This window comes from Typha latifolia, chromosome 12 (genome assembly GCF_019914945.1).
Source record: "Typha latifolia isolate L0001 chromosome 12, TyphaL0001v2, whole genome shotgun sequence".
Classification (NCBI taxonomy): Eukaryota; Viridiplantae; Streptophyta; class Magnoliopsida; order Poales; family Typhaceae; genus Typha; species Typha latifolia.
In genome coordinates, this window is record NC_133097.1 from 4,543,808 (window position 1) to 4,557,050 (window position 13,243).

A 13,243-nucleotide genomic window follows, 5' to 3' on the forward strand; every position below is an offset into this window, starting at 1 on the left:
TGCTAGCCAGCCAGCGGCTCGGCTCCAACGAGCCAAGCTTGAGTGTGAGCGAGAGAGAGAGAGAGAAAGAGAGAGAAAGAAAGAGAAGGGAAAGGAGCTCACCGACGCTTACAGAGGTGGCGGCGGTGGTTTACAAGGACAGCTGCGATAGGCCGACCTCAGCGAGAGAGAGAGAGAGAGAGAGAGAGAGGGAGAAAGAGAGGCGGTGGTGCTGGGGCCCGCCGCAACTAGTTGGCCGCAGCCGGTTGGCTGCGGCTGTGGCGGTGGGCGTGTGGCGCCTCACCACGCAAGCTGCTCATGCAGCTTGCATGGGCACGGGGCCGGCCACACACGTCGTGCCCAAAAACTTTTTAATTTTTTTTAATTTTAATTTGAATTTTTTTAGAGGGCAAGTTGTTACATGTATAATCCCTTGTGTAAGCATCTCCTTTATCAACCATGTAATCTCCTCCTTTTGTACGTGAGGGTACCTGTAAGGCCTCACGTTTGCTGGCCCTACTCTCGGCACATTCTCAATGTGGTGATCTACATCTTGTACCAGCAGCAATCCCTTTGGCTCTTCAAAAAGAGCCGCAAATTCTTGCAACAAACTCCGCAAATCAGTTGGAGTGCTCGATATCCGCACCTTGAATGGTTTAGTAAGAGCCAATTACATCATAAAAGCATCATCATTGCAGCTAGGCAATCCCAAGAGAGGTTGCAAGGTGGCACCCTATTTTGGATGCACTCCACCTAATTAAACCCGTCTACCATTGCCTCTTGAAGGTGAGGCACATCTCACGAAAATCAAAGGTCACGGGCCCGAGACTCGCAACCAACTGTGTCCCCAATACGACGTCTGCGCCACAAAGTGCGATCGGATACAAGTCCATGAGAAAGGGATGGCCCTGAACTCAAACCTGAATTGCACTACATATGTCGTCGACTCTGAACGTCGTATCATCACCAATGGTGACGTCAAACCCCACCGCCGACTCGGAAGTGAGTTGAATCTTCCTAACTAGCTGCTAGTCAAGAAAGTTGTGTACTCCCCATGTCAATGAGGATATGCACTGTATGCTTCCTTATCAAACTGTCCACATGAAGAATCTTCAAAGGTGTTGCAGATCCGGAGTAGGTGTGTAGAAAAATGCCCTCTCTAATCTCCTCTGTCTTAGTCTCCTGCACCTCGATCTGTTGTTGCTCTTCTATCATGTCCACTGCAACACCCTCATCATCAATCGGATCGTCCTTCTCGACCTCCCCATCTATAAGCATCATTGAATCAATTTGTCGTGTACATCGAAGTCCCGGTGTGAACTTCTCGTCGCATCTAAAACACAACCCTTGGCCCTTCGCTCCTCCACCTGGGCAGGTGGAGTCCGTACATGGGCTATAGTAGCTATCTTCACATTTGAAGAAGCGCGAAAAGAAGATCGTGGTCCAGTTGTACTTGGGATGGTCCTTGGCAGGTAAATTAAGCCGCTGGGGCCACCCAATTTTATCTACTGCTTGTTAACCCATGGGTGCTTCCTATGCCCTCTGAGTGCTCGATGTTTGTCTTCCATAAGCAAGGCATCCTTGATAGGTCACGGAACAATTCCTTAAAGATCTAAATTTATTGCAGGAAACAATCCACGCAACCAAGGAAAAATATTTACCAGATATTCTACACATATCCAAATAATATTAAACTAGTTGTATAAGATCTCCAACCTCTATATATACAACTTTGATATTCACAACTTCTCCAGATTCGAAATCTATCTGTGACGAAACGATCCGAGAACATAAAGGAAGACTAGTTTAGTTGGTTTGTTAGGGTTTTAACTTAGTTATTGGTTTGTTAGGGTTTGTTTGGAGTTGTTTAACTTAGTTGAAGAGTTCTTAGGGTGAGCCTCTATAAATATGTGGAGGAAAACCTAATTGAGGGGAGAATGCTATTGGAATATTGATTTGTTGCCTCTCTATCATCTATCTACCATAATCTCCCTCCTCCCTTTTCACCATCTTTCCACCTCTACCGTTGGCAAGGTTTCTCCTAACTTCTAATCTCACTCGTATGTCGATTTCTCCCTCTTCTTTGGGATCTCGACCACTTCTTCCCCTTCATCTATATCCCTTAACCACATCCACCATGTACCTTCATCTTCATAATCATCCATAACCCTAACTTCCACTCCACCCGTCACCATCACCATCAACCGCATTACTTCGTATTTTCGTCCCAGTTTCAATTCGAATCTGTGAAGGGCATAAATATGAAAATTGTAGATCCAGAGGTTACAAATCTAGTCCACTTATTTCATAATTTTCTAACTACTGAAGAATATTTAAAAAATATTTTTCTACAGTTGTGCAGACTGATTCCTTTAAGGTGAACCTCAGACCTCTATTAATGGTTGAAACAAGGAAGATGACATCAATAAGGAGACCAATAAAGAGCACACCGACAAGGGAAGACTCAACCCACGATGACCCTAACCATAAGGCCGATTTCTTTGGACTGACCACGGCAGGAATATGGGCTTGGCGGATGAACTTTGGTATCAGAGCCAGGTGACCTGAGGATGAGGTTGATCCCTTTGGAGATGGTGATGGATGTGCTCGAGAATTTAGAGAAGGAGATCAATATGCACAAAGGTTCAGACTTAAACCAAGGATCTTTTGCGAACCCAACAATGCCATTCGGGGGAGAACCGCACACATGGACTTTCCAAAATTCCAAGACGGTGATCCAACGGATTGGGTGTTTCAAGTTGAACAATACTTTGATTGTCAAGGGACAGCGGGGGACACAAACAGATGGCAAGCTTTCACCTCCAAGGAACGGCATTGCATTGGTATAGATCGATTATTTATGATGGAAGATTTATCGGTTGGGTTGATTTTTGTAGGAGGATTTTATGCAGATTTGGGACAGCGGCATATGAAGATTTTGCTGCCACATTAAGCAAGATGGTTCAGAGGACGACCGTATTGGAGTACCAAGCAGAGTTTGAAAGAGTTAGTAGTCGTTGTGAGCCACCTTGGCCCGAATCGACATTAATTAGCACATTTATTTCAGCACTGCGGGAGCAGATATAGGTGAATGTTCGTGCTATATGTCCTACGACTCTTGAGGAGACCTTTGAGAAGACCGTAAAGATGGAGCAAAAATATAAGGCTCTCAAGATGTCAGCAAAAACAATTTGGCGCAACCGAGATGGGCGGTTTGCACCTAGAACACCGGCTGGAAATTCTGCAGGTTCAAAGACAGCGGCTGCTAGTACTAGACCACGACCACCTTTGAGACTAATACACTTAGTTAGGATCTTTTCTTATTGCATTAGTTGTTTATTTTCATTAAAATAAAATTTCTGTAAGTTGCGTTTGAACGCACGTGGGGTCCCATTCGAAAGCCCATGCGAATGCCTGCATCAGGTTGGCAAATATAGAAAATGCATATTGTGTCGCGTTCGCACATACAGAGAATAATTTTGTGCGTTCGAACGTGCCGATGGGGTGTGTGGTACATCCCCCCCCCCCCCCATGCAAGTTGTAGCTTGCATGGGCACGAGGCCGGCCATAGTGTCGCCGGCCACGTCGTGCCCAAATATTTTTTTTAAGGTTGGGTTGTTACAATATTCTTATCCTACCTTTCCCTTTCTTGATGAGCTGAGGTATGCATGTACATCTGACCTAGATGTTTTGAGATTATTGCACGAGGTGTTGGATGATTCAGAGCGCCATCCAGAGTTGGAAAATCGAGGCAGTTTGCTACTAGATCGCGAATGCATTCGAGTGCCCGCAAATGATGGATTGCGGTAGAAATTATTGGAGCACTTCCACCAAACTCCAGAGGCTGGTCATGAGGGTGTCTTGAGGACTTATAGGAGGATATCTCAGAGTTGCATATGGCCAAGATTGAGGTGGGATGTGAGGAGTTTTGTCCGTACTTGCGAAGTCTGTCAAAGGGCTAAAGCAACCATATTGAAACCGGCCAGATTACTATAGCATTTACCTATACCAGACCGTGTTTAAGAAGATATTTCTATGAATTTCATAGAGGGTCTTCCGTTGGTACGTGGTTATTCTGTTATTTTTGTGGTGGTTGACAAATTGAGAAAGTGTGCGCATTTTACTGCATTGTCACATCCATTTTCAACCAAGTCAGTGGCTAAAATTTTTATTATAGATGATGCTCGGTTACATGGCATGCCACACACAATTATCTCGAATCATGATCGTGTATTTATGAGCGACTTTTGGACGGTGTTTTTCAAATTGTAGGGGAATCGATTGAATTTCAGTCCGAATCATATCCCTAACTCCACCCGTCACCACCACCATCATCCGCAAGATATCGTATTTTCGTCCCAATTTTAGTTAGAATCTGTGAAGGGATAAATACAAAAAATGTAGATCAGGGAGTTACAGATCGATTTCACTTCATTTCGTAATTTTTTGACTACGGGATAATATTTGGTGAATATTTTCCCTTAGTTGTGCAGATTGTTCCCTACAATAAATCCATATCTTAAAGGAATTGTTTCATAACCTATCAGTCCTCCACTACTTGCCCCCGATTTAGCAGTCGTAGGGCACGTACATTAGCCTAAATTTCTTCCCTCAATCTAGCAATAAAGGTGGCTTTGAGTTGCTAGTCCATCCAAGGTGGTACACAATGACTAGACACCCATTCGAACTCTTCTTGGTAAGCCCTCACCGTTGTCCTCTGGACCTCCTTCCTCAATAAACCATCAAAATCCTTGTACATTGATGATCCAAACCGTTTGTAGATCAAATAGTAAAACTTCGTCCAAGCTGTTATTCCTCTATGCATCGTCGCTAAACAATACCACCACAATGTCAAGTCCTCCAAATGAAAAGATGGAAGAAATAACTTTTGATCTTCTTCGGTGCCATGGAAGTTGAAAAATTGCTCGACACGGTAAAGCCAATCTAGCGGGTCACCTCCTTTGGATTTGGGGAATTCCAACTGCACTGTTCGTCTACAGATATGGGTATCATGGTTTGGATTGAAGCGAGCTCTAGCCCTAACCGGGGGAGAATGCTCCTTAGGCCATGCCATCTCTCTATGGCATTCTCTTATTGCAGCCATGATGTTATCTTCTTCTTCCTCTCAATCTAAGGATCATCTTCTTCTTTGTTGATAAGCTGCGCTCGCCGACGAGGCTCATGTTTCCTCAGTTTGAACGTGGTCTCCCTCTGTGGTCCTTGGTTGATCGGTGAAACCATCATAGGGGTTTCGGGGGTGGAAGACTTGGGTACTTCTGGTCCTTGACTTGACCCTTCTCAAATCGCCCGCAACAACCTAATATTTTGTTAAGCCATTGTTTGACTCAAGGTTCCGATAGTTTGGGCAAGAATGTTAGAGTAGGTTTATCCCAATACTTCAATGGACCTTGATAGTATCTCTATGTTTGGGTCGATGATGGAAGATGGAGGAGGTAATGCTGCGGGTGTGTATTCTTCTTGCCCTTCATTGTCGGATGACATCATTATAGGTGCATGTTAAGGAAGGCTGGCTTTGATACCAACTTATTACAGTTGTCTTTGATGAAGATGATTTTCTGTTCGATTTGATAATCTGGATAAAACTTAGCATGGAACTTACAAAGGTAACTGGGATCAATCCAACCATTGGATCGATCTGAGATTCAAATATGTTATTTCTCTATGGGTTAGGAATCTAGCCCAACTAGAATCTTGTTGATCGGGTAGATCGAAAGTTATGTTGGAAATAATGATCGAAGGTCAAGAGATAGCGAGATGGATGTGGAATATGTAGTTAGGGTTATGGGATATGATTATGGGTATAGTGGATGGATTAGTGCTTTGAACTAAATGAGGTGGGAGAATGGAGCTTCCAAGTATAGCCTGGTTGCCGAGGAAGAAGGGAGAAGCGACAGAGGGTTAACTTCGGCTGTAGACGAGAACTTAGGTTGGTTACCAAAGGGGAGGAAGGAGGGGGAGAAGAAGCCTAGATGAAGAACAAGTTAAATAATCAATAATACAAAGAGGCTATTTTTTCACATAATTAGAGGCTAGCTAAACATCAAAAATTCTAAATAAATTCTATTACGACTCAACTTACCTGTCTTATCATGTTCAAAAGGCCAAAACACATTATCTGTATGTGCGAACGCAAGATCAGACATTCAAACGACCAAAATGCGTTCTCTGTATGTGCGAGCGTGAAACAGGTGTTCGAACACCACATTCGAATGACATCCATTTGCGTTCAAATGCACCTGCAAAAATTATCTTATTTTTGTAAAACATAAATAGAAATCGATATAAATTGAAATGGTTTAATCATGTTCACTATGCACCTAAATCAAGAACCGCAACAAGTTGATTAAATTAGAAGTGGTATTAGGCAAGTAAATTCTCTGTAGTTTAGGAATAGTGTAGTATTGAAGTGATATTTTACTTTATGAGATTATCGCATTCATATCAAATATAGGTAGATGTTTATTCACTATTCAGTATAATTATATTTAATTTACTATGAAGTATAGTTATTCATGGATTATTAGAGTATTTATAATTATGATATCTTTGATGTTCATGTCTTATGATTGATGATGTTAACTACTACACCATTTGCACGTATCACCATATAGTTAAGTTTCGTCTTGATAGTGTCTGGTTTACCGCTCAGCCTAGGGTTAGGAGATAGAGTGTATATTTATTACCTATATTTATATCGATCAACGCCTGAAGTCATGAAGTCAAGAGAGGACTATCAAGCATCGCGTGTGCCGATTTGTAATACAGTCAAGTATGGAGACTAGACACTCGGTAATATAAATTTATAATTGAGACGTAGGGGTCGTAGACCTAACGGTACTCGATGATGCAAGGTCAGGGTGTTTTTGACTAGTGTGCTCTTATTTTCGCTGTTAGCCATGATTCTGCTATATTCGATGATTTTGTTATATGCGATGATATATGCTTATGACTGGGGTTCTTAGTCTAGTCACCACAAACAACTAGTTATATGCAGCATCATTAGGCATGTATGGGCATCATTATCGCTAGATATCTATTCCTCCTCAATGTTTGAGATGATGTGTGAGCCTATGTTTATTATGTAGTGGATAGCTCTTTGAGCATGTTATGATAATTATGGCTATGACTCAGTGTGAGCTTGATATAAATGATTTGATAGTTTAAATAATACATATCATATGTTCTTTTATTAATACATGTGAGCTATTGATATGAATATGTTGCATGGACGCATTACTATGATCATATTGGCATATATATGTGCTATATGACATCTTTTATTATCCTACTTTTAGATTGTAGAGATATTTACTTACTGTGCTCTATGCTCACCACCTTTTGGTGAAAATATTTTTTCAAACCAAGTAGATATCCTCGAGTCTGTGGAGGAGCTGGTGAAGATTTGATTATTTTTTCTTTATTTATTTTAGTATTGTAAAATAAGTTATATAAATTGTAGCCCATACGCGACATTTATTTTAATGAGATGTATAGATAAATATTTTGGGGCTTATTACAGCTTGTGGTAATTTAGACATTATTTAGCTTGTTTTATTTTTAAAAATATTAGATTTTATTCTATATATTATGTACAAACATTGATTAACAGATCACGTGGAAACCACCTGAGTTTTGTCTAAGTGAAGGGCACATGTAATAGGAGGTGGGTATTTCACTTACATTGTCCAATCAACATTTAATAAGCACTATATAGCAGAAGGGAAAACTTGAAGAAAGAAAAAAAAACTCTCATCTGCAAATAAAAATTAAAAATGGGTGTAAGTGACAAAATCAAAACTAATTATGGTTTTAGTACAAATTTCTCTAATATTTCTCAATGAGAGGCTTGTAAAGATAAGAAGGAAAAAAAGAAGATACTGTAAAACTTTTTGGTTATTCATATAGCGCTGCATTAGTATTTAATTAGGCACTAAGTGGTAGAAAGGCAAATTTGAAAGAGACAAAAAAAAACCTGAAAAACTAAAATGAGCTCAAATGACAAAAACAAAATGTATGTGTGATTTTCATGCAAATAATTCTACACCTTATCTCTAAAAATAAAAAAGATTACTTTTTTAAAAATTTACTCAAATATATTTAAGATATAATTTAGCCTCTTAAACTATCACTATTTTCCAAGAACATGTTAAACCTTTTTTATATCCATATCGAGCCCTTTAGCTCAAAAATAATATCCAGCTAAAGCCTTCAATTCAGAGTACCGTGGTAAATTTTTATTTAATTCACAAAGTATATATGAAAAAAAAGGAAAATAAAATTCAGGTGTGATGTACGTAAACAGTAGGGTTAAATGTACTTAAGCATAAACTTAGGTCAAATATTACTTTTTGAGTCCCTTTCAAGAAAAAGACGAGTTGGAGCCACCGTCGGTCCCACCGTAGTCTGCCATCGCAAAAGAGTACAAACTTAAAAAAGGAAAAGTAGCAGACCACTGTCTGCACTCCCCCCACACACTTTCTCTGCGGCTGCCGTGGTCCTTTTCGCACGGTCCCTCTCTGTGTCCGCCCAGTGCGCTCTGTACACTCCACGTCATCCTTTCTATATTTTATCATCCTTTAAATAATGGTAATTAAATAAATAATATTTACAAATCACACCCTGTATTTACTTATTTTCTAATTCACATCTCGATTTTAAAATTTTTATAACTCAACCGTCTACTTTTTTTTCCTATTATTTTTTATTTAATACCCTAAGTTAATTTAGACGATACTAAAAAAATAATATTTTTATAATATATAAATTAATTTATAAATATATAAATTACTCACGTCTTCCTCGTCTTTCTTTTCCGTCCTGAAGAAAAAAGAAGAAAAAAAGAGGAGAAGAGGAAGAGGAGAAGGGAGGAAATGAGAAAGCATGGTGGCAATGGTGGCAGTCGCGGCAATGACTGACAAAGAAAGGAAGTAGGTGGGGGAAGATGGTGGAGGGATATAGAAAATGAGAGAAAATAGTGAGGGTATTTTAGTAAGTTAGTTAACGTTAGTTAGTCATAATAAGATATTAAACGAGAATTATAATAAAAAAAATAAAGTATCGAGCTACAATATCCTCAAAGACGAGTGTGAATAATAAAATAGGTAAAATATAGGGTGTAATTTATAAGAATCTCTTAAATAAATTATATTTCTTAAATATATTACAAATAAAGCTCTCTCTTTCTGATATTTACAAATAAAACCTTCTATTTGCTGAAAATAAATCCAATATGTAGATTGATAGATATAATTTAAACTGACCATTCAATTAACTTAATTATACAACTAAAATAAGCCTCTATCACAGCATGCGAATTTATACTTTTTCTTTGGATATAAATACATACGAATGTTAGACGAATATTAAAATGTAAAATAATATCCAAACTAAACAGATGAATCTCATGGGAATATGGACACAAACCGGATAATTATTTATAAAAGAAAAAGAATAGAGATCCACACATTTAAAAGAGACTAATGGATCAAATAAATGAAATTGCTTTAGGTTTCTTTCCTATTTGTACAATGCAATTGAGGAAAAGAGGTTGAATAGCAAATATCTAGATCAGATGACAATTGTCATTCTTCCACTTATTCATTCTTTCATCCTACCCAAATCTATTCCTTCAAAACATAGTGTATGAAAGCCTAGGGAGAAAAAAGGGTGAAACAACACCATATCAGACCCTCCTTTTTTTTTTGGTTGAGAAATAGTCTTTAGATTTGGCTAGTCACACAAAGGTAGACCAGACCAAACTTTACAACCATAGTGAGAAAGAGCCTATCTAGCAAGGTTATGGGCAGTGATATTATTTAACCCACAAGTAAAATAGATAGGCAAGGTTATGGGTAGTGATTTCTTTTTCACCAACAAGTAAAATAGATCCTAATAGAATGATAGAGAGTCAGCCACCTAGAGCACTCTTGGATAATAAAATGGAACATCCAAGGAGTGGAATTACCTAGACCGTTTAAGAATTTTACAAGAGTAAGCGAGTCGCTAAACACCTAGGATTGTCCTTGCTTCACCGAGAGCTAGCAAGTTTTTTGATACATTCATAAAGCGTCAGCACTTCACTGAATAAAGCATTCATGCAATAGTCAACAAAGATAGAGATACCTTCAATGACGCTATGGGCCAGAAAATTAGTAGCAATGCCAAGCCCCCATTGGGCCGACTGACCTAACTTGCATTGACCCAGTGGATTGGGTCAAGAGGAGCTGATGCCCCGATATAGTGAAGAAATGTCAAAATTAGAAAAAAATTATAAATATCCAATATTGTAGCGGTCACCGGAGGGTGGTGGGGATAGACATAAGGTAGGGTATCTCGTGGAGGAAGATGATGGCTAAAGTTTGGAAAAAGAAAATGGGTGACAATAGAGGTGATGATGGAAGATTAATTTACTTCTACTCCTAGTTTACTTTTACGACTACTCGTGTGCTACTCTTACTCCTAAGATGGACTAAGGCTAAAAAATAATTTTCAGTTCTTCAATAGATGATTTAATAAAGGAGCCTAACTCCTTATATATAGAGAGAGATCGGATACAATGAGTCCTACTAGAACTTGTCCAAAAGGCTGACACAACTCAAATTAGAAATTATCTTAAAGACTTAACTAGACTTATATTAAAGACTTACATGACTTAATTAGACTTATCTTAATGACTTATATTACTTAACTAGATTTGCTGTAAGAGCTTACATCATAAATTTACTTAATCCGTTTCATATCAAGAAATATCCAAACACCTAGAATAGTGGTTATGCACTTTCAAATATAACCCCACATAGCTGAGACCAATGCGGAGGAGATGGAACTCTCCTAGTGATGCTTAGATAGGACATTGTAGGCAGACTTAATTGAGAAAGTGGCACATGATGTTGACATCCAAACAAGCTTTTCTTTATGAGAGGTGGTAGCCAAGTTTATTGGAATACACATAATATTCTCAATCACTGAATTACAGAATAACTTATGGATAAGTGGTAAGTCCTAGTCATGGTTATGAATAAGATCCCTCACTACCAAGATAGAGATGGGCAGCTAGAGACCATTGAGGTCTTGGTAAGAAAGTCATGGGTCCTTGATGATAGAAATGAAGCTACAATCACCAACAATCCATCTAATATTATTGTGTAGGAGATATTTTATCTTCATTATTGTTCTTCACACCCACAAAGCTCTGGGATTTACTTTGTCACACCAAAAGAATGAGGACCAAAAATATCTTGCCCTAAGCAAACGATCCCAAGGGGAGTTCATGTCATTGACGAGCCTCCATGCATGCTTGAGTACCATTCTTATTTACAAGGGCCAAGTACTAATCTTGTTTACAAGGGCTAAGTCCTTGATTCCCAGGTCGCCACATTGGAGGGGTTTGCAGAAGCTGCTCCGACTTTTGAGATGCAAATAATGGTTATCACTATTAAATTCCCACCAAAAGTTTCTTACGGTTGGTTTGAGCCTGTCTAGGAGCACGCAAGGCAAGATCAAGGAAGACATAAAGTAGAGATGTATTGTACTCAGAACATACTAGAATTGGACGAGGTGGCTAGCATGGGAGAGTAGTTTGCTCTTCCATCTAGCCAATTTAGCTTGGAACTCTCAAATAAAAACTTGTAGGTCTTGGTCCTAGATTTAGGTAAGAGGAATGGAGATCTTATATATTTATCTTCCTTAGACAATTGTTGGACTTTTATGTAGCTTTGATGATTCTTATAGTCTCCATTTGCACCCTTACAGAATAGGATCGAGGACTTCTCTATTAATTTTCTAGCCCGATAGCCAATAAGCTCAACTAGAGTGGCTTTTTCCTCAATGATTGCTTTCCCACATAGGAGTAAGTTGTCTGTGAACATAAGGTGGCTTAAGATCGGAGCTCCTCAAGTTAGTCGGAGGCCCTTGATCGAACTAGAGGAGATCACCTATGTAACACCCGAAAAAAAAAACTCGACGCACGCGCCCTTCCACCCCCATCCTCCATTTATTCTTCTTCTTCTTCTTCCCCTGTCGTGCACGCCACCGACACCCTACCCTTTTTTTTCTTCCTCCACCCCACTATCTCTCTCTCCTTCCCTCTCCTCTCTCTCGGGTTGCCGACGCCGGAGCCAACGAAGCCCCGGGGCCGACGAAGCCAAGTGCACGAACCACGGTAAGCCCCTAACCCCCCTTGTAATTTAGTAGATTAACCCCTCCCCCTCACTGTTGTCAGAGTCCTTGGCGGCCGACGACTGTGTCTAGCCGTCGGTCTGAGGGCTCAGGTGGAAGGGAGGGGCTCTCTAGTCGGGCTTCGGGCCCTTAGTGTTGGGAGGAGGGACCTCCATGGCCACTGGCCATGGAGCGCGCCTCGTCGCCCCGTCGGCGACGTGGGCCACCAACAGCACCAGGTCCTCCTCTTCCCCTCTGTCTTCCTCCCTCGAAGGAGATGGGGGAAGATGAGCGTTGGTGGGCATGGTGGGTTGCAGGCTGCAGCCCACCAACCCCAGGCCTTTAGTGGGTTGCAATCAGACCGCAGCCCACTAACTCAAAGATTTGGGTGGATCATGGTGGGCTGTGGCTGGACCCCCAGTCCACCTCAACCAACCTTGTGGGCTGCAGTTGGGCTGTAGCCGACCAGGACCTCCCTTGCCCTATTCGGTTAGGTCTAAGCTCAACCCAACACTCCAGCCTAGCCCATTTGGGCCCATTTGGACCCTATAGCCCCATTTTTTTATTCCACCTAATCTATTAGCCTAACCACTCCCCTAAAAGATAATTTATTATCATCTAAATAGTGTGAAATTTAGGATGACATAGAACTCACCCTATGGGACACTTGACTCATGTATATGCCTAAACCTAAATTTGCTAATAATGAAATTAATTCTATTAATCTGTTAACCTTATGTATGGCTTTACTTACGTGTGAATTAATAGGATCGACATTGCGTGAGGAGGATTTTGGGATTCCGGAGGAGCCGGCTAGCTGAGGAAAACTAGAGTACTATGGAGACCCTCTAGTCGAGTAGAGTTTATATAAGTCTAGAATACTGTAGTTACAGCTATTATACTTGCCATGACACTAAAGAAAATATTAGTAGTAATACATGCATCTAGTGTACTATGATATATCTTGACATGTGTAGTTATTAATAGTTTACTCATTATGATATTATGATAATGTTAATGTTAGCATATGCATTAGTGTAATGATGCTCTATATGTATCTTGTATGATAAACTCTTGCATAAATATT